Genomic DNA, 23,018 nt, shown 5'->3' on the forward strand with positions numbered 1-23,018 from the left:
ACGGAAATGCCGTTTACCTTCCCGCACAGCGGTACCTATTTATCTACTTGCATTGGTGTGCTTTCAAATTGCTAGGTTGGCAGGAGCTGGGACAGAGCAATGGGAGCTCACCCCGTCGCGGGGATTCAAACCGTCGATGTTCCGATCTGCAAGTCCAAGAGGCTCAGTGGTTTAGACCACAGCGCCACCTGCGTCCCTTCCCCTACCTATCCCTGGCACTGAGGCAGAGCAGCTTTTCTCAGCCAGCAGGAAAGCAGCAGCAGTCATGGTGGACTGCATCTTTGCTGGCTGCCACCACTGACGATGCCTTGAGGCACCCCCCATCCCCACCCACCCAATCTCTGTGGCTGCTCCTTCCCTCACCCCCACACCTGATCTTCAGTTTCAGACATTGTGATATATCGGAATATCACGGTGTTTAGCTGCTGATATATCACAATGTTGAAAGCCAGATAGTGCTTAGCCCTAGTCTGTTTTTTAGTATACCTAAAACCCTTTGCTTATTCGGGGCTGTGCTAAACATGCACTACTTGTTGTTGTTGTTTAGTCGTTTAGTCGTGCCCGACTCTTCGTGACCCCATGGACCAGAGCACGCCAGGCACGTCTGTCTTCCACTGCCTCCCGCAGTTTGGTCAGACTCATGCTGGTAGCTTCGAGAACACTATCCAGCCATCTCGTCCTCTGTCGTCCCCTTATCCTTGTGCCCTCCATCTTTCCCAACATCAGGGTCTTTTCCAGGGAGTCTTCTCCTCTCATGAGGTGGCCAAAGTATTGGAGCCTCAGCTTCAGGATCTGTCCTTCCAGTGAGCACTCAGGGCTGATTTCCTTCAGAATGGAGAGGTTTGATCTTCTTGCAGTCCATGGGACTCTCAAGAGTCTCCTCCAGCACCATAATTCAAAAGCACCAATTCTTCAGCGATCAGCCTTCTTTATGGTCCAGCTCTCACTTTCTAGAAGCAGCAGTATATGGGGTGAGGCAGTTCTTGGGGAGAACTGAACTGGAGACCTTCTGCATGCAAAGCAGATGTTCTCCCACTGGGATATAGCCTGTTCTTTCTGTACTCCCGGGGGTGGGGTACTGGGTGGGCTAGGAAAAGCTATGTGCACTCACTTCCTTTCATGCCATGCCCAGACTGGAGAGAAGCATTGTGCAATCTTGGCCAAGCATTTTGAAAGATGTAAAACCCGAACTGTGGATACAAGACAGCAAATCTCCAGAATCCTTTTTGTGCGGCCCTCATTGTAGCAGACATAAGAGGGAATGATCTGTGGAGAGAGAGAACTTTCATTTTTCTGAGGCCTTCCTTTCCTTCCTCCTCCGGATATTCTCCACGAATCCTTAATGAAAGGTTCTCTGCCAAGTGTATTGGAAGAGGGAAGAAATATCTAAATCTCAAGGTGGCTTGTAAAAAATGTAATAGTTACAATTTGGAGGATGAAACGATAAAATGAACGGTTACTTGATCAGGAAATGGCAGCATATACATCCAGCCACTGAATAGTTTTGATAGTTGAAGTTTAGATTGCCAGACCTCCAAGTCTGACTTGAAGTCTCCAGGTCTGCTTGGCCCCCTCCAGGTGGCCGGTGGAGGGCTTGAATTGCAAGGCGATTGAATTAATTTTTTTAATGAAAAAGAATTAAGAAGATTGAGCATGCAGCTTGCAAACTTCAGCCTGGCAGACACTCTGGGGGCATCTGCTTTCTTCAGCTCCCCTTTCCCAATTAACCTCCATCTCCAGGGCCCATCTGATGACATCACCAGGGCCTGCTCCTGGGTTTCAGGTTTGGCCCCTGAAATCTCAGGGTCCAGTATGCTCCTCATCTGGCAAACCTAATAAAACTCAAATTTTAAAATCTGAGGTCTTTGTAAGGGAAATGTGTTGTTGTTTTAAAGTTACTTGCCGTGCAATCTTCTACACATTCATGCTACTTTTGATTTTATGGTTTCATGTCCCATTTTGTACTTAAATTGACTTTATCCTTATTTATTGTAAGGTACCCAGATAACTTGATGTTCTCTGGCTGGCTTGATAAATGTCATAAACAAGTAAAAACATCAATCAAATGTTTGCTCGGAAGAGAAGTCCCATCATGAGCAACGGAACTCACTCCCAAGATTTCTAAATCGTTGTCAGTGTTAAGAGAATGCAAACCCTAACCCTAACCCTAACCCTAACCCTGTAAACTACTAATTCAGGAGGGTAGAATAGATGAGAAAGAAAGAAAATTAGCAGAGATACGTAAACTATCACCATATTCTGCCCCCTGTCTGGAAGAATTGTTTTAGACATTGCAAGCTGTTAAACATTTGTTACCAAATAAATAATACTGATATAAAAAGTATACAAAAGTCGGAGGATGTGTATAAAAAACGGCTTGGAGTCATGCTGTAAAAAGGAAGAATAAAGAAAAACACAATGGGTTTCATTAGTTCTCCATCCAAACAAGTGTTATATCCTGTAATCCTCTGGCCCCTGGGAGGGAATTCCATTCGGTTGCCCTGGGAAACATTGGGTTTCCCTCTGCAAAGGCAATGAGTGAGTGATCTCCACTCTTGGCGAGAGAGAGATCTGGCACTTGATTCCTCACCCACTTCAAGGTGGCATATTCCACAATTCTTGACAACTGACACCAGAGCGCTAATGTTGGTAGTGTGTCAGGTGAGGAAGAGGAAATTCTGGAGTGGACTGTGGAGGTACCATGGGAAAGAGCCTGGTGCCCTGACACAACCTCAAACTGGAGAATAAACTACTCCAGCCCTTTGTCATGGAGGGCAAATGTAAAGAAAATAAAACAAGAGGTAGATGGGAAAATGGAAGAGTGGTGTAAAAGGCAGAGGGACCAATTGTAGATGGCACCAAAACCAATGACAAGCAGAGCTTTGCCCCCATCGTCCTCCGTGCTAAGTTCTACAAGTTCTACAAGGCAACCACCCCCTGGGCTGGTGGTAAATAAGAAGGCAGGTAGGTGAGGGCTGGCTGCGGGCAGACTGACACTTGTGGGGCAGTGCCCCACTCACCAAAATGGACCAGCACCCATTGCTTGTTAAAATGGACCAGCACCCATTGCTTGACTCACAGGTGAGGAGAACATTGTTCTGTTCAGCTCCTTCTTGCAAACTTCTCATAGGCATTGTTTTGGCCACAGTGAGAACAAGATGCTGGAATATATGAGTCATTGGCCTGAATAGTAGCTGGGCTCTTTTTAGCTACTTACGTTAACCCTCCCCTACAGAAACATAACTGAGTCCAATATTGTTCACGGAATTTGGCACGTTTCACCTAGAATTATTTGTATTTGAATAGTTTTTTTATATACAAAAAAGATGTCTTAACATGTTAGATCATTGTACAGTTTCTGCCCTGGGCTCCTTTGGGAACAAGAGCAGGATATAAATTGAATAAATGAAAAGAATAAAAAAAAATGGCAAATGCAGGGACGCATCAGTCAAAGAAAGGACTTGCCTTCATCTCCTGGTTGTGAACTTCCCATTTGGGCATCTGGTTGGTTACAGTGGAAAATGGCATTGGACTAGATGGACCATTGGCCTGACACAAATTCTTCTGTCCTTTTAATTCTTGATCCCCTGTTCTGGGACTGCGAAACCTGTGGTCTTCCATATATTGCTGGTCACCAACTCCCATGATCCCTGAGGATTGGGGCTGTAAGAGTTGGGAATCCAAAAACATATGAGAGACACACATTGACTACACCTGCTCTAGGTTTCCATCTGTTAGTGCATGGGGTGGGGAGTGGCGTGGAGATGGCTGGTCCAAGCAGGCAGTCCCAATAGTTCCTGCCCAGGAGCCAGGCTAATTAGCAAAGCTTTATAAAGTCTGATAAGGCCCCATTTACTCTTTGTGTCCCTGCTGTGTTTGAAGCATCGTGCCACCTTCTGACCATCTGTGGTGGTGGAGCAGCCAGCCAGCCAGCAGTTCCATCTGCCTTCAGTTCTCTATAGCTATCCAAGGACAGGCAGGCTAGGTACCACAGCCAAAGTCCCTAGTTTGAGATCCCAGCAGAGCACATTAAGCATGTAAACATGTACTCTTGCTGTCTCGCTTTGTAGCTAAGCCTCAGGGCTTCCAGATGTCAAACATGCACCTTTCTCCAACCCTACACATATCTATTTCTCCATCCCAAAGACAGGCAAATCTGGATCAATTAGGGCTGTGTACCCACTCCAGCCCAATCCCAGATCCTAAGTCAAGTCTGGCCAATTTGGGATTGACTAACTCTGCAATGACAAACCTAGACAGCATCTGAAAAAGTAGAGACATCACCTTGCCAACAAAGGTCCGTATAGTAAAAGCTATGGTTTTCCCAGTAGTGATGTATGGAAGTGAGAGCTGGACCCTAAAAAAGGCTGATTGTCGAAGAATTGATGCTTTTGAATTATGGTGCTGGAGGAGACTCTTGAGAGTCCCATGGACTGCAAGAAGATCAAACCTCTCCATTCTGAAGGAAATCAGCCCTGAGTGCTCACTGGAAGGACAGATCCTGAAGCTGAGGCTCCAATACTTTGGCCATCTCATGAGAAGAGAAGACTCCCTGGAAAAGACCCTGATGTTGGGAAAGATGGAGGGCACAAGGATAAGGGGACGACAGAGGACGAGATGGCTGGATAGTGTTCTCGAAGCTACCAGCATAAGTCTGACCAAACTGTGGGAAGACAGAAGTTTCTGGCGTGCTCTGGTCCATGGGGTCATGCAGAGTCAGACACGACTAAACGACTAAACAACAACAACAAACTCTGTATAGAAAGGGATGCGGGTGGCGCTGTGGGTTAAACCACAGAGCCTAGGACTCGCCGTTCAGAAGGTCGGCGATTCAAATCCTCACAACAGGGTGAGCTCCCGTTGCTCGGTCTCTGCTCCTGCCAACCTAGCAGTTCAAAAGCATGTCAAAGTGCAAGTAGATAAATAGGTACTGCTCTGGCAGGAAGGTAAACAGCGTTTCCGTGCGCTGCTCTGGTTCACCAGAAGTGGCTTAGTCATGCTGGCCACATGACCTGGAAGCTGTACGCCAGCTCTCTCGGCCAATAAAGCGAGATGAGCACCGCAACCCCAGAGTTGGCCACAACTGGACCTAATGGTCAGGGGTCCCTTTACCTTTAACTCTGTATAAGATTGCTTCCTATTTTTCTGGTGTCACCCCAGTCTCTGCTGAGTGGTAGCAAGGGATTCCAGGGGTCTTGGTGCTCACCAAAGGTTGTGTTTCTGTTGGAAAGGTGGCTCTGCAGTGTCCTGGAAGTATGGTTTATTTGCACAGTGTCTCTCGTTGACCATCTCATAGCTTCAGCAAGTTGCGTCCAAAGCATCAGTCAGTCTCTCGGTGGAACCTCTTCCAGCCAGCATTGCATGTTCTCCCTACCTCCTTTTTTCACTTCCCAACAGCCTTTGCAGAAAACAAGTCCTCCCCTTCCACTTCCAGCATCCTCTTGTCACCCTGGCAAACTGTTTCACAAGCCTCCTGCCCAAAGGCAGCTTTTCCTGGGGTGACACCCCATGTCATATGATCCTGGCAGCTCCTCCTTTCTTGTCCAATGCTGAATGTCTCACCATTTGCCAGGGTAATGACGCTGCTATCACTTGCCTTTGTTCTTGCATGGCACCTCTCCAAGCCCAGCTCCCAAGCTGGCTTGACGTCAAACCCCACATTTGCTAATTTCAGAAATTATGGGGAGAATCTGGACCCCAGGAATTTTAGGAGATCCTTGCCCCTTGCAAACCCAAAAGATGCATTGGGAAAGTTTGACTCCTTCTGCCACCAGGTATGGCTTGGAGAGGCCCTGGTCTGAAATCTAGGAAAACCACTGCCAGTCAGTGTAGACCATATTCAGTGGATAGACCCAATGGTTTGCCTCAGCAAAGGGTCTCTTGCTATGCTCCTCATCTTCCTAAATGCTTCTGAAGACAGGATCAGTCTGTTCCCAGCAGCTGCACATTGTTGCAAAAATATGCCCTTTGTTTGTTCCCTGGATAGGCAGAACCCAATTACCCACCAAGAGATGGGGAGTCAGGAACAACAAGAGTAGGCACAGCCAGACTTTATTTCTAAAACAGCGCTGAGTGGTCGATTCCCCGGGCTATCGCTGCAAGAGGACTGACCAAGAGCTTTGGGCGATGCTCATCTCTTATACACAAGGCTACACAAATACCTGGCACAGGTCCAGAATACTACATACTGTATTGGCAAAAAAGCAGTTAGAAGCAGTCTGAGCACACTAGGCAGGTATAAGCAGTTCAAACAGGTTTTGGCCAGTTGTATGATGGTCAAGGTAAGAAAGATTGTATTACCATACCATGTATAGGCATTTCTGTCTAAAACATTCCTTAAGGGTTCAAGTGCAGTTCTCACTTCTCCAATAAAAATAGGGACGTCCCATTCCATAATGATAATTTTACTATTTATATCCCACATATCATACTGGGTTGCCCCAGCCACTCTGGGCGGCTTCCCACATATGTAAAAACAGAATAAAACATTAAACATTAAAAAAACAACACCTTCCCTATACAGGATTGCCTTCAGACATCTTGGGGTTTGGATAATTACATATCCTTCAATGTTTCTTGAATAGGGACATCCTAAGGAAAAGCAGGACATTCCAGGATCAAATCAGAAACAGGGACGGCTTCTCTAAATCAGGGATGCTCCTGGAAAATAGGGACACTTGGAGGGTTTGATGTCATGGCTGTACTTCAGCTAAGTAGGGACGTGGGTGGCGCTGTGGTCTAAACCACTCAGCCTCTTGGGCTTGTCGATCGGAAGGTCGGCGGTTCGAATCCCTGCAATGGAGTGAGCTCCTGTGCTCTGTGCCAGCTTCTGCCAACCTAGCAGTTCGAAAGCACGCCAGTGCAAGTAGATAAATAGGTACCGTTGTGGCATTTCCATGCGCTCTGGTTTCTGTCACGGTGTTCAGTTGCAGCAGAAGCAGTTTAGTCCTGCTGGCCACATGACCTGGAAAGCTGCCTGTGGACAAACGCTGGCTCCCTCAGCCTGAAAGCAAGATGAGCGCCGCAACCTCATAGTCGCCTTTGACTGGATTTAACCATCCAGGGGTCCTTTAATTTTTACCTTTACTTCAGGTAAGCAAACAAGATTAGATGCAGAAAGGCAAAGGCTAGTGGATACAGATACACAAGTAGAACTACAAAGATCCATTTTTATTCAGCAACATTCTGTGTTGTGGGTTGTGAGGGGAGAGTCCACTCCCACCCACTCATCCCCAAGCTCCTATCTTGAGACTGCCCCCTTGGGCATGAGTCTCGATGAGATCTCCTGTCTCTCTTTGCTCAGTGGCTCAGAGCAGATGCTTCCAATGGGGGAAAGGAACAAGTGCAGCGTGAATTCTGGAGGCCGACGTCCCCTGTCATTTGCTCTCAGCTCCCGGCAATACAAGCTGCTGCTGCAGAGCACATTTTATTTAGAGCATGTTACATAAAAACAAAGAAAGACAAAACAAAGACGGGGGGGGGGGGTGTTGCGCCATGCACTGCTTCGGAACCCTGTGCAACTTGCCATAAGGAAATGCGGTATAATCAGAAACTACTTGGTGCAGACGTAATTTTCAAGAGCTGCCGGTTTTTCGTGCTTTTGCAGTTTTGATCCAAATGCAGAACAACACACACACATAAGCCACAATGCAACAGCAAAAGCCAGCCTGCTGGATGCAAGGGAAGTATGCTTTATAGTCCCTTTTCCCCATAATGCAGCTTGGGCTGTGGAAAAGCAAGGCTGCCTTTTAGCAAAGAATGTGCATGTGTATGTTTGTGCGTGCCATGGAAGCAAGTCAAAATATGTGACCCCGAATGGGATGATTGCCTCATTGAGCCACTGGCAGTATGTCCTGCTAGCATCAGACACACACTGTTATCCTACACCTGGGACATAAAACCATAAAGGCCTCCTCCAGCTGGACTTCCTGTTATTTCCCTTAGGTTGCTTTGCTTTCTATATTGCAATGTCCTTGGGGCAGGGGCCTGTGCATTTTCTTAAAATCGCTAATGTTTATAAACTGCTTTTCACCATATACGATCACAAAGCAGTTTACGCACCAATCAAGAAAGCAATCTGTCAATCAGAAAATAATAGTGTTATGAGTATTTTGGGGGAGGGCAGTCTGCTTGAAGCCCCGAGTCAATTCCAGTTCTTGTGATCCTGCTTCTATGAAGGTAGAACTATGAGATGATGGGAAGGGGCCCAACAGGGCCCGCCACAGCCCTGAGAGGCACCAATGGGCCCATTGCAGCTTCGGGAACACCGACAGCATCTGTCGCAGCTACAGGTAGGCCCAACAGGGCCCATTGCGGCCGCAGGAGGGCCTGGTGGGGCCTGTCGCTGCCTCAGGAAGCCCCGACAGGGCTCACCTGGCTGCGGAATATTGAGGGGGCCCAGTCCCCCTTTAATTTTTTGTGGGGGCTTGGCCCCCCACCTGCTCCTAGATGGCACCCCTGCCTGTGGCCTTACTCACCATTGGCATGTTGCAAAGAAGGGAGTGTGGCCCTCAGACCACGTGTAGTGGTTAAGAGCAGTAGACTCGTAATCTGGTGAACCGGGTTCGCGTCTCTGCTCCTCCCCATGCAGCTGCTGGGTGAACTTGGGCTAGTCACACTTCTCTGAAGTCTCTCAGCCCCACTCACCTCACAGAGTGTTTGTTGTGGGGGAGGAAGGGAAAGGAGAATGTTAGCCGCTTTGAGACTCCTTCGGGTAGTGATAAAGCGGGATATCAAATCCAAAGAAGTTTCCTCATCCTGTATTTGACAGAGTCGTCAATGGATATTTGCCAGTAGATCAGCTTGCAGGTGTGAAACCCTCCGCGAGATCCTCTCTGTATTGGGCCGGCAGCAACAAGAGGATTCACCCGCACCCTCCTGATGAATAAGGTACAAGAACATCAGAAGGCACAATATTTGTCGAAGTTGTTGCCTCTTGCTGCATTTGACAGTGCCGAAGCAATCTTCTTGTGCTGATTGTCTCAGCTGTCAAGCATCTACAGACTCCAGGCACCGTTCGTATTTTTCTCCATATGCAAAGAAACGCGCACAGCTGCGACAGTCTTTGCAAAACAGCCCTTTCCCTTTTGTAACCTTGGATTTAACAACCCGGTGAAAGAAAGGAAGAAAGAAGTGCCGGGACATTATATTTTTGCACGTGTGCCTTTGAAAAACTTGATCATAAACTCTGAGGCGCAGCCAAACACTTAGGAATGATTGAAAGTCTTCCCCGAACCCACTTTCTCTTTGAATGTCTGGAACTCAATTGAACCTGATAAGATCAGTCAGTACAGTTTTGAGCTGGCATTTAATCAGTTCCAGAGCAATTTTCCATTACAGTTCTGTATGTCTCACATTCTACCTCCGTCCCCTCCTCCCTCCTCCCCCCCAAAATCCGCCATTGTTCTTTGTGGTTGGGTAATTGTCGTGCTTTCAAATACACGTTTTCTCTTATTCATCTGTTTCCTCTGGAGAACTCCACAATAGGCTTTTGACAGTTTTTTTATACATTAGCAAAAAGGGAGTCAGCTGCTCGATTATTTCGGATGGGCATAAATCCATTTAACGCAAACCTGGCTAACAGACATGCCTGCTCCCATGACTCGCTGGCTGTGTCTCTGCTTGAACATAAATCCAATTGCAACCTAAAGATGGATCCGTGCTGTGGGCAGTCATATGTACCCTCAGACTAGACCTTGAGGGTATTCTCTAACTGAGGCTCATCTGCATGTCTGCCTCAGGAGCTGGTGGGGTCGCCAAGGCCTGGCATGCAGCTTGCCTTCCCTCAGCCTTGGGACCGACAATAAATGATAATGGGAGTTGTAGTCTAACAGCATTTTCTTGGATGCCCAAGGTTGACCCAACAAGAGCAGAAGACCTGGCGTTTACAACCAGGCTTGGCCAAGTCCAAAGACTTCATACTGCTCATGAAATAAAGGGGCCTATTTTGCATGGTAGAGGTAAAGGACCCCTGGACCGTTAAGTCTAGTCAAAGGCAACTATAGTGTTGCGGCGCTCATCTCGCTTTCAGGCTGAGGGAGCCGGTGTTTGTCTGCAGACAGCTTTCTAGGTCACATGGCCAGGATGACTAATCTGCTTCTGGCACAACGGAACACTGTGACAGAAACCAGAGCGCATGGAAACGCCATTTACCTTCCCGCCGCAGCGGTACATATTTGTCTACTTGCACACTGGCATGCTTTTGAACTGCTAGGTTGGCAAGAGCTGGGACATAGTAACAGGAGCTCACCCTGTCATGGGGATTCAAACCACCGACCTTCTGATCGACAAGGCCAAGAGGCTCAGTGGTTTAGACCATAGCGCCACCTGCGTCCCTGGTTATTTTGCATGACCCCATTCTGATCTGGAATGGAAATGTAAGAGGGGTCTAAGGTCTCATCATAGACCCCTCCAAGTGGCTCACTTGGCTAGGCTTTGTGGGATAACCAGCCTCACATTACCAACAAGCTTAAGTCTAATTAATGTGTGAAGTGGTTAAGACCATAGAGTAAGCTGTCCTGCCAGGCTTAGCTCACCTTGCGAGGGAGTGGGTAATCAAGCCTTTGTTCCTCCTCAATCTACCTTACTATCTCAACATGTGAGGAGGTCTGAGATGTTGCTCCAAGTTCAGACTGAATGGCTCTCACAAGCCATTCTTGTGTTCTTATACCAATAATTTAGGAACTTCCTCCACTGCAACTATGCCAAATTTTACTGCCTGGACAACTTTTTCTGAATGTTGTATGGAAAAGCAGATGAATCAGACATTTGCAGGGTTTGTAGGTAAGCCAATTTTTAACTTACCAAACACCTGGTCTTTTCCTGTGCTGGGCGAAGAGAGAAGTTTTTGAACTCACAAGGGTTTATTTTATAGATCTAACAGCCTATGTTTCCATGCGCTACTTTGCTGCATATTTTGTGGCTTTAAATCTCTGTTGAGATTCTCTCATCCAAGAGTACTTGCCCCAAACTTTGATCTTGGCATCCAGGAATTTTCCTTTCCATACCTATTCCTTTTCTTGCACCAAGAGGCTTCAGTCTGAAGGCCATGAGATTTCTGGTTCAAGTCCTGGAGTCATCCAACTATCAAGGCTACCATAGCTTTTGGTACAGCCTTAATATTACAAAGCCCATTTTGCATGGTGACCGTTAAGTGAAATATGCATGCATAAGAGTACTACTTAATCGGACATCAACAGAGCCCTGCTGGTTCAGACCAAAAGTCCATCAGTCCAGCATCCTATTCCTCACAGTGACCAATCACTTGCCTCCAGGAAGTTGGGAAAAGAAGAAACAGACTTTTGCCGCTGTTGTTCTTCAGTGGCTGGTATTCAGCCCTTAAAATGATGCAGTGCAGCTGCAAAGCAAAATGTTGATGTGCAGAAACCAAAGTCTGTAACTGAAGAAAGAAATTGCTAATTTATAAGTATGATGGCACAACCGCAGCTGGCTGAACTTCAAAACGCAGACCAATTTTGCATGGAGATTCATTGTATTGGGCTAGGCAGAATGGAACCCAGTATATACAGTGCCTCTTGGAAGCTTCACAAATCCCTTGTCGGTATTGCCAGCCTACTCCTTAGTGCTATCTGGCTGCAAATGTGTATCCTGAGATCTCTTATATGCCTTCTGGCCCTGCAGTTCTGCAAGCCAAGCTACACAAATATCAGAACCATGTGATGGAGCTGGATTTCACCAGTCTGGAACAGATTGTGGGGATGGAATGCTCTTGTGCTTCCTATATAAAGGATGTTACACCCATAGGAAATGAACATGCCATAGAGAAGGATTTCAGCCTTCCTTTCCTACACAAAGGGAGGGATTTTTGGTCTGGGGGAGCACAGCAGAGAAAAATCCACTCTCTCCCCCTCTTCCCCCTCACCTGCAGTATGAATTGGTGCAGTCCAGTTATGCCTGCATCATGTGCTTGCCCTCCTGGACTATATAGCCAAAGGGACAAGTTCTTGAAAGGAAGCTACCTGCAGCAGCAAGAATGTCTCATTGCCATTGCCAGCTCCTGGAAATTTTTACACGTTAAACTGTAGCCAGATCTGAGTCTAAACTCTCTTCTTTCCTGCAGGGCAATTAAGTTACAATTGACAATGCTGTTGAAAGGGTGAAAGTTCCCTAACACATACTAGGATTCCTGCAGCTTCCTTCTTGCTTCCTTCTGTTGTGTCACTGTGCATCTTAACAAGAGCTGTCAAAAGATGCACCCTGTTCTTATTTAATCTTGGATAAATATTTTACCTTTGGAATATGTTACACTCCAAACCTCTCGTCTTGGCTGGCTGCATTATGCAGTTGTCTTCTGTCTATTGTAATTAAATAAAAATAAAAATCTTCAGGCAAGTCCATATATTCGCTGCGCTTCCTCATTAGGAAACTCATACAAGATAGCAACCCCTTGATCAAATCGGACAGATCCTTCATTTGCAGAGGTGGGGAGAATCACCACTAGGGACTCTGTGGTTTTGGTCGAGTTCAGCTTATATATGTAAAAAGTAAGCTGGGAAAACACTGCCAGGACTTTTCTGCCAGTGCAGCAACTTTGACTCAAGCTTGAACTGTATTAACCTTCATATAATTGTCCCGGTTTCCGGAAAGGTTTTGCTACTCTTTTAAGGTTCACCTTCACAACTAAGAAACTGTGGACCTGGTAGCTGAGTGGCAGAGTGCTTGCCTTGCATGCAGAATGTCCCAGGCTCCATCCCCATCACCTCCAGTTAGAAGGACCAGGAAACAAGGACTAGGTAAGGTAAAAAGGTAAAGGACCCCTGGACGGTTAAGTCCAGTCAAAGGCAACTCTGGGGTTGCGGTGCTCATCTCGCTTTCAGGCTGAGGGAGCCGGCGCTTGTCCACAGACAAACGTTTGCACCAGTTTTCTGGGTCATGTGGCCAGCATGACTAAACCACTTCTGGCACAATGCAACACCATGATGGAAACCAGAGTGCACGGAAATGCTGTTTATCTTCCTGCCACAGTGGTACCCATTTATTTACTTGCACTGGCGTGCTTTGGAACTGCTAGGTTGGCAGGAGCTGGGATAGAGCAACAGGAGCCCACCCCATTGTGTGGATTCGAACTGCCAACCTTCCAATTGGCAAGCCCACCCAAGAGACTCAGCGGTTTAGACCACAGCACCACCCGCATCCCTAAACAAGGACTATAGGAGAATGGTCCTACAGGAAGTCTACCCAAGAGCTGATTCCCACTTGCCAATTTAGGAAAACACAATGGAAAGGCAAATAAAGACTAGATACATGAAAAACTTGTTTCACAGTTGATAACAAGGGGTGTGGGTCTTATGGCCACTGGTTCATATTTTTCACCTTCCCTGCTGCTTTGGTGATAATCATTTGTCTTTATTTTCCTTCTACCAACTCTTTCCCAGGAAAGTAATCAAGAAAGGAGAATGCTAGGAGCAACATTTTGATTCATCCATAGCTTTGCAATTTCCAAGGCTGTTAACAAAGACTAACACAACGGATTTGTCCGGAGGGAGCAATGGCATCTGGTCTTTGTTATTGCAACAGAGCAAACAAAGGAGAAAGACAGGTGAAGCATGTCTAATTTTCTACCTTTGGTGCAACGTTCGTTTTGTGGAAGTAGTGCATGAGGGAGACATCCTCCTACGTTGTCAGTTTCTATGGTCTTATATTAACAGTCCGGCAAAATGTCCAACAAAATCACCTGGTTGGGGAGGCAAGCTCTTTCTCTTTTCCTCTGCACAGAGCAGGGGCGGAGAACCTCTGGCCCGGCCATTGGACTCTCAGCTCCCATCAGCTCCAGCTAGCATAGCAAATGAGCAGGGGTGGTGGGAGTTAGAGTCCAAGGTCACCTGGAGGATCAGAGATGTTCCCCATCCCAGATTTATGGGTTCATTTGGGAAGATGGAGCCAGATAAAATTGGGATCAATTGTGATGGAAGGATGTCAGAGAGCGACATATTTTGTTGTTGTTGCTTAGTCGGTTAGTTTGTGACCCTATGGACCAGAGCACACCAGGCACTCCTGTCTTCCACTGCCTCCCACAGTTTGGTCAAACTCATGCTGGTGGCTTCGAGAACACTGTCCAACCATCTTGTACTCTGCCATCCCCTTCTCCTTCTGCCCTCAATCTTTCCCAAGATCAGGGTCTTTTTCAGGGAGTCTTCTCTTCTCATGAGGTGGCCAAAGTATTGGAGCCTCAGCTTCAGGATCTGTCCTTCCAGTGAGCACTCAGGGCTGATTTCCTTCAGAATGGATACGTTTGATCTTCTTGCAGTCCATAGGACTCTCAGGAGTCTCCTCCAGCACCATAATTCAAAAGCATCAATTCTTTGGTGATCAGCCTTCTTTATGGTCCAGCTCTCACTTCCATACATCACTACTGGGGAAACCATAGCTTTAACTATACGGACCTTTGTTGGCAAGGTGATGTCTCTGCTTTTTAAGATGCTGTCTAGGTTAGTCATTGCTTTTCTCCCAAGAAGCAGGCGTCTTTTAATTTCGTGACTGCTGTCACCATCTGCAGTGATCAAGGAGCCCAAGAAAGTAAAATCTCTCACTGCCTCCATTTCTTCCCCTTCTTTTTGCCAGGAGGTGATGGGCCCAGTGGCCATGATCTTTGTTTTTTTGACATATTATTTGTTGCAATCAAGGTTGGATGGGCTGAGCCCTCACCAGTGAATTTTCTAGTTTTGCCATTGTGTAACATGGGACGTGGGTGTCACTGTGGGTTAAACCAGTGTTCCCCAACCTTGGGCCTCCAGCTGCTTTTGGACTACAACTCCCATCATCCCTCGCTAGCAAGACCAGTGGTCAAGGATGATGGGAATTGTAGTCCAAAAACAGCTGGAGGCCCAAGGTTGGGGAACACTGGGTTAAACCACTGAGCCTAGGACTTGCCGATCAGAAGGTTGGCGGTTTGAATCCCCACGACGGGGTGAGCTCCTATTGCTCGGTCCCTGCTCCTGCCAACCTAGCAGTTCGAAAGCACGTCAAAGTGCAAGTAGATAAATAGGTACCGTTCTGGTGGGAAGGTAAGTAGTGTTTCCGTGCGCTGCTCTGGTTCGCCAGAAGCGGCTTAGTCATGCTAGCCACATGACCCGGAAGCTGTACGCCGGCTCCCTTGGCCAGTAAAGCGAGATGAGCGCCGCAACCCCAGAGTCAGCCACGACTGGACCTAATGGTCAGTGGTCCCTTTACCTTTAACATGTGTAAACCTGTTTCTTTTCATTACTGCTGGTCTCCCCTTTAAATTTAATACCGAAAACTTTTGAGCTCCCTCTGAGTCCCAGTTAAAAGCAGGAATGCTAGAGGGATTTGAGAGTTGCAAGTTCTCATGTGACATGGCTTGACAAAGGCTCAACTGCAACAGGAAGACTTTCTATATACCTTCCTCCCAAGGAGGACAGCCTTGGTGGGTGGAATCTGACTGGAGTCAGGCTGGAATCAGGCTGTCAGCTGTGTTTCAGTGATTCACCACATGGGGCAGCCATGCACAGATTTCAGCAGCTCCTAACAGAGACCAGCAAAATTCCAGTTAAGGTCTTGCCATGAATGAGTCTATCATGTGGCCTTGGCAAGTCTCTCTCTCTCTCTCTCTCTCTCTCTCTCTCTCTCTCTCCTCTCTGTGCCAGTTCTGCAACACTAGGATGATAACAGTGCCCTATTCTTCATGGCTGTTGTAAGGGGGGAAATCAAGGCTATATCTGTGGTCAGATGGAAAGTGAGAAAGCATTAAGGTAAATTCAACAGTGTAAATAAGTTTTGATCGATCCAATAATGGAAAACCGTTGGGTATAATTTTTTGTAAAATATGCAGGCATTTAAGATATGTAAAATGAACCATGGAAAGAGAAGAAGGGAAGCCCTTGATATCTTAAGGATGTTAAAATGTGTATTTGAAATTGTAAAACAGAAAATTTAATAAAAATATTTTTTTAAAAGCGAGAAGGCATATGGGAAGTCTGGAGAACATAAATTCAGGGTTGAGGGAGAGGTCAGAAGTGCATGTCTATCTTACTGACATTGCTTTGGCGGTGGGGGAATTTGTCCTACAGCATAACTCATTAGAATATCTCCCATGCATTCAATGTTTGAAAACCGCAGACAAACGACCTCAAATCTTCCATGTATTGCTACTCGGCAAACAAAAAAGAAGGAAAGGAAAGGAAAGCTATAGCTATTTAATTCTAACCTTTCTCTACCTTGGTTTTTTAAAAAAGAGTTGCCTGCCTTTCCACATTGTTGTCTATTTTTACTTAGCCAGTTCAACTAGAGCGTTAAGTAAGAGCGTGTAATTAATCACTGCAATCCCAGTCTTGGCCCTCTGCAAAACTGCCATTAATTAAGATAACAAATCAGCGAAAGAAAGCCAGAACGGGTGCATATTGAAAAGCAGGAGGAGCAGAGGAGAGATGGGAGCAGTTTCAATACACAGTAGGCTCTGGAAGCTTTGGGAAACAGCTAGCAGGCTATTTTCCTTTAAAGCAGGGATAGGGAGCTGGGATGGTCCAAATTCTGTGGTGCCACAATTCCCTTCATCCCTGACCTTTGGCCAGCTGGCAATGGCTGATGGAGGATGGAGCCCACCCCAATTTGGAGGACCACATGTCCCTCACACCTGATTTGTAGGGTTTACATGGTGGGCTGGTGGGGGAATTATATAAGGCAAATGTTATTTTTACATTTATTTATTTACTTCCTAATTTCAACATCATGGAACCACAATTTTTGAGCATGTATTTTTATGTGTGAATCACCCTGAGATCTACAGATGAAAGGCGGTACACAAGTTTAACAAACATAATGATAATTAAAATACAATACAAATATAATGCAATACAAATATAATACAATACAAATATAATGATAATTAAAATACAATACACACGCTTCTGGGATACCATTGTCTCATATATTGGGCAAATGATAACTTGCTGAACCCCAAATGGCACTTCTAAAAAGATACACTAAATGTATCTTACCTTACCTTACTGTATGCTTGTGAAACATGGACCACTTATAAACACCATCTCCAACTCCTTGAAAGATTCCATCAAGGGTGTCTCGGAAAATGTTTACACATCACTTGGGAAGACAGGAGAACTAATGCCAATGTACTGGAAGAAGCAAAGATCACCAGTGTCGAAGCAAGGATTCTTCAACATCAACTTCGTTGGACTGGTCATGTTGTGCGGATGCCTGATTGTCGTCTTCCAAACCAACTATTCCGAACTTTAAAATGGAAAGCTGGCCAACAAAAGAGGTTTAAAGACTCTCTCAAGGCAAATCTAAAAAAATGTAGTATAAACACCGACAACTGGGAAACACTGGCCTGCGAGCACTTCAGTTGGAGAACAGCCTTTACCAAAGGTGTCGTGGGCTTTGAAGATGCTCAAAATCAGGACGCAAGGGAGAAATGTGCTAAGAGGAAGGCACGCTTGGCAAATCCACACTGTGATCAACTCCCGCCCGGAAACCTATGTCCCCACTGTGGAAGGACATGTGGATCCAGAACTGGCCTCCACAGTCACTTATGGATTCACTTTTAAAACCGTGTTTAGGGAAGACAATCTTACTCAGCTATGAGTGATCACCAAAGAAGGGGAAGAAAACATTAAACGAAATATTGATTTGTCTTTTAGGAGAAGAGCCTTCTGGATCAAGCCAATGGCTCATCTAGTTTAGTTGCCATTGATGCCCTGATCCTCCATTGAGTTTGGAAGAGCCTCTCTGGACTTTGCTACAGTTCAGAGGAAACAGAAGGCTTGCTGTGTTTACTGTCAATCTCCTTTCATGCCTTCCATTAGCCTTCTCCAACTTGCGTCCTTCCCCAAGATTCTTGGGGCTGCAACTCCTATCAGCCCCACCAGCTTGGATGTTCTAACTGTGGATGGTGGAAGCTGCTGTCCAGAACATCTGGAGAGCACCAGGGGAAGGCCAGCTTAGGTCTTTTGGTCTTTTGATTCTATTAAGCATCTAAGGATAGTAATGAGTACCAAGCATTATGTTCCCTGTTTTTTAAAAAATCCTCTGACTCAGACACGCAGGCTCATATCCTCTTATCAAACTTCTCATCAGAAACAGACAGGATTACTGTAATACGCTCACTGAAAGTCACAGTTTCTGGGGGCAGGGGGTGAGTGACAGAGGTTGGCACTGTGGATCTCCCCCCCCCATAAATGAAATCTTTTGCAAATCACAGCATTGGCAGATGGCAACACTTGCTGTAATGGGAACAAAATGCTGAGCTCACAACTTGGTATTTGTTTGTTGAGGGTGAATTTATCCAGCATTTTAAGCCTTGTTGAAGAAGGGAACAAGCTGTCTAAAGTGTGTACGTCTGTGTTTTCTCTTTTATATAGCAAAGAAATAGTGAGTTACGAGCAGAGAAAGAATAATGCAGAATTATTGATCCAGTATCATGAGGAGGAAAGCTTAACTCCCAACCTTAAATGAAAAGAAGTAATGAATATGGTCTAACATCTCAGTTTACCATAATTTCTCCTTCCAGAAGGAAATAAAAATTGCTCCTGTTTCTACACGTACCTTTACAGTGGTTGCTTCAAAGTTCCCAGTAGGGGGAAGACAACATCTCCTGCCCCCAGCATGCACTAAGAACTAGGGGGAAGCTATCCTTTGTCTTTGAAGGAGATCCCATGTAGCTCAGCCTCTAATGCTGTTTTGACTCTTCTGTTCTATTTACGAATATACAAGCAGAGGCTGTTGGAAGCAAGTGGCCCCTACAGCGGGCAGCAAAACCACCCTGTCCTGCATCAACTACTCTCTCAGTAGTTGTTGCAGACCCTGCAAGCCTGCAACTCAGATTAGCTAAGCGAAGGGCCATGGCTCATGGGCTTTCTGCAGAAGGCCTCAGGTTCAATCCCTGGCACATCTGATGCATTGGAGAGCTACTGCCAGTCAGTGTAGACAATACTGAGCTACATAGACCAATGCTCTGACTCAGGGTGGATCTACACACAGGAAACATTGCTACAAATAAGTCAGAAGTTAGATCGTTATAACAAAAGAAAAAAACCCTGTGGAATATCGTGTATAAAAATTTACTGCTCTCTGGTGCCATCTGGTGGTGCTTGCTTACAATAAATTCAAATTACTGTTTTTTGACTAATGTAGCTGTGTCCTCAGTATAAGGCAGCTTCCCATGTTCCTAAATCTTCTGCTCTCTTTTCTCTCCTTACAACTCTGAGAGCAAACTTCTCTCTGTGTGTGTGCTACTCCAGTGTCTCAGCAGTGCCACCTTCCCAAACACTGATGTACATTGCATTTCAAAAGCTGGGAAGAGATCTCCAGCTATCAAAGGATAAAACTCTAGGTCTTTAAGGACCATTATGCCTCAATCGCTAAAATCTTTAGCCGCTCATTCAGGGCACTCCAGATGGCTAAGTTCATGGCAACACAGAGTCAATAGTTTCAGGTGCTAGATGTTTTAATTGGAAAATGCAAATGTTTCCATCTTCGGTGAAGCTCAAAGAATAGAATACATTTTGAGTGGAATTTCCCAAAAGACAGCTGTGTCAGTCTCTTGCAGAATAACCCAAGAATTTACAGCACAGAGACAGAAAGAAAATCATAATTTTATTCCTTGAGGCAGGAGCATACTGGAAGCGAGGAAACCCAGATTCTTCCTTGTTGGCCAAATTCTATTAGTGCTAAAGTCTTGTGCCAGCCAGCTGTTTCTCTTTAAAGGCTATCACCACAACTCAAATCCCCCTTAATCTGGACAGAGATTCAACTAAGTCTTCTTGATGCTCTAAATAGCAGATAACTAATAGTGGAGAAAAGCTGTTTCTTGCCATATGGGAGCATGATAAAACAGAGTTGCTGTATAATTCTCCCCATTGTGACTCAATTGTCCTGAATGTAGGCTTCTTCTTCTTCTCTTCCTTTTAATGTGCAGATTTTAATCAAGTCTACTGGTCAGACTTAAGGTCAGGAGAAAATGGGCCCACGTTTTCATTAGTAGGGTTTTATGTACACCAGATTCGTTGTCATTTGCTAGACACACATCAAATCTTTGGCCACGCAGGGTGTCTCCCTGTGGCTCATGAGTGCTGTGGAAATAAATCAAGCTGGGCACCAGTCTTGGGTGAAATCAGGCCACAACTCTGTTGACTAAACAGCAGGTAAGAGGGAGTTTGGCATGGCACCAGGGCAAGGAACAATTCCTTAATAACATTCTGTTCAGGGCTGGGGTGCGTCCAAAACCCCACCATGGGAGTCAACCAGCTTGGAGCCTCAGCATGGTGCAAAACAAGTTTCCACTGGGCACCTGGGGGAAGAGATTCCAGCCAGGAAGAGGTCTTACCTGAGCTCAGGGCATGCCTTGAGTCAAAACTCTCCCAAGGCCACCTATAGTATACCTGAAGGAGCATCTCCACCCCCATCGTTCTTCCTGGACGCTGAGGTCCAGCACCGAGGTTCCCTCCCTGTGAGAAGCAAAGCTACAGGGAACCAGGCAGAGGGCCTTCTCAGTAGTGGCTCCCACCCTGTGGAATGCCCTCCCACCAGATGTCAAAGAGATAAACAACTACCTGACATTTAGAAGACATCAGAAGGCAGCCCTGTTCAGGGAAGTTTTTAATGTGTGACATTTTAATGTATTTTTTATCTTTGTTGGAAGCCGCCCAGAGTGGCTGGGGAAACAACAACAAAAACATAATGAAGCAAGGCAGGAAAAAACCCAGCCAAGGGTCAACTGGTGTTGGGAGCGGGGGAGAAATTCCTTTCCAGCCCTCTCAACCGGGGACCAAGTAGTCCAGTGAGACTCAAATACTGAGGGTGGGAATGAGATCTCACGAGATCTTGATGACATTTTACTGGAAACTGGCAGTGATGCCAGTACCACCTTGCCGACAGCAGTGGCTGTGGGGCAGAAAGCTAAGGCCACAGAGGAAGCAGGGCAAGATCTGAAGGAAAGGCTTTTGAACATGAGTAAAGCCCTGCTGGATGATGCCACTGGCTCATGTAACTTAGCATCCGGTCAGAAGGCAATCAGAAGCAGCTAGGGATACGGACAGAGAAATTTGGTTCGGTTTGCATTTAAGGCAAACCTGCCAAATTTGCAAACCAAATTTGGGAGCCGCCCTTCGAAATCTGCAGCGCTCCCAATTTTGCAATGCAGCTCTTCGACAGGCGGAGGAACACTGGCCAAAAAAAATGCAATTTGGAGAGGAAAGAAAGAAAGAAAGAAAGAAAGAAAGAAAGAAAGAAAGAAAGAAAAGGATTAGAGGATCATGTGGGTCAAAATGCACACCTAGTGAAAACAACACACAAACATTTATTTATTTCATTGACAGAGATGATTTTGGATGCCGTGCAGAATGCCCCAGTTCCTGCCGAGTTCAGCAAAAGCTTGGGTGTTCCTGCATGCAGCATTACCGCTTGCCCTCCCCAGCTCTGGGGTAGAAAAAGATGAGCACCAACGCCATGCAGAATGCCATGGCTATCACTGAGTTTGGGGGGGCATTCTTATGGAAGCAGAAGTGGGGTGCAGAGGGTGGCACATTCCTGTTTTGCTAGGCTACCCACAATGGCTTTGCTGTGCCTCCACTGATGTTGCCTTCCTTGGTTGCTTTTGCCTGACTAAAACATGGAATGCCAACATGGCTCCACCCATTTGTGTCTTTGGCCCCGCCTGCCAGAAGCATGCCGCCCCTGGAAAGTTCCCCTCAATGGAAGGTGGCTTTCCAAAGAATAAAAGGTTTCCAACCGCAGGCAAGTTTCCCAGAACTCTGCGATTCCTTAATCATCACATCTTATGCTGCAAAAGTGTGCTGATCTTGTGAGGTGGGTGCCCAAGCTTACTTGTCTAGAACAAAACCGCTGTTGTTGTGATCAATTGTTGGAAGGGGGTGGAAAGCGGAGAAGTGAATTTGAATAATGTTAATGTACTTTACAGGTAATTTATTTCGTTTCGCCCCAGAGATTGCAGATGGCCAGCAGTGGTAATGAATATATAATATCTTCATTGCTGGCTGTAAAAGCTTTATAGGTTATTGGGAATATGGGTCATAGAATCTTTTTCGGAAAATCTTGGTCATAGTAGTTTGGAGTCATTATAATTAAGATTAAGTTATGCTGTATTAGTTTTTTTAATTTCAAGTGATTTTTTTCTTTTAAAAAATGGTTAGAACTTAAAAAGGTAAAGGTAAAGGGACCCCTGACCATTAGGTCCAGTCGTGGCCGACTCTAGGGTTGTGGCACTCATCTTGCTTTACTGACCGAGGGAGCTGGCGTACAGCTTCCAGGTCATGTGGCCAGCATGACTAAGCCGCTTCTGGCGAACCAGAGCAGCGCACGGAAATGCCCTTTACCTTCCCGCTGGAGCGGTACCTATTTATCTACTTGTGGGGCACAGGAATTTGTTAATTCCCCCCCCCCAAAAAAAAATATAGTGTGGGCCCCCACAAGGTCTGAGGGACAGTGGATCAGCTCCCTGCTGAAAAAGTTTGCTGATCCCTGGTCTTGTCTTATGCCTAGCCATGAATGTTCTGTTTTAACCACCAAACTGCATGCCTGAGAGGCTGAAATGTGTCTGGGCATTGCAGGTAATGCCAGGAGGAAGTTTTTGGAAATGATTGCGCTGGGGTTCTGAGTAACATGCCCACAAATGGAAACCCAGGTGCTGAGTGAAAAAGAGACTGCTAAGTGGATCAATCCTTTTGGACAAGCCTAGTCTGGCAAATTGCATTTTGCTGTGTGGATTGTCATTGACGGGTTTGAATGACTGTCCTTTGAGGAGCTAAAGAAATGGCTAGAGATATCTTCTGGAAGCAGGACATCTCTCTCCCTCCCCACCCCCCACAGTACATCTCCCCCAACCCTACAGGGAGTGATGCCATCAAGCTGTTCCCTCTCCCATACCGAAGGACAAAGCAAAATTGCGACGCAAAATTCTGTACTCCAAATAATGCATTCAAAGAAAGATACAATACTGATTTGCAAGTTAGTGATATTTGCTCTTATATGATTGAAATTGAATTTTTGTATTCCCCCTCCTAATAATA

Source organism: Podarcis raffonei, chromosome 14, assembly GCF_027172205.1.
Source record: "Podarcis raffonei isolate rPodRaf1 chromosome 14, rPodRaf1.pri, whole genome shotgun sequence".
Taxonomy (NCBI): domain Eukaryota; kingdom Metazoa; phylum Chordata; class Lepidosauria; order Squamata; family Lacertidae; genus Podarcis; species Podarcis raffonei.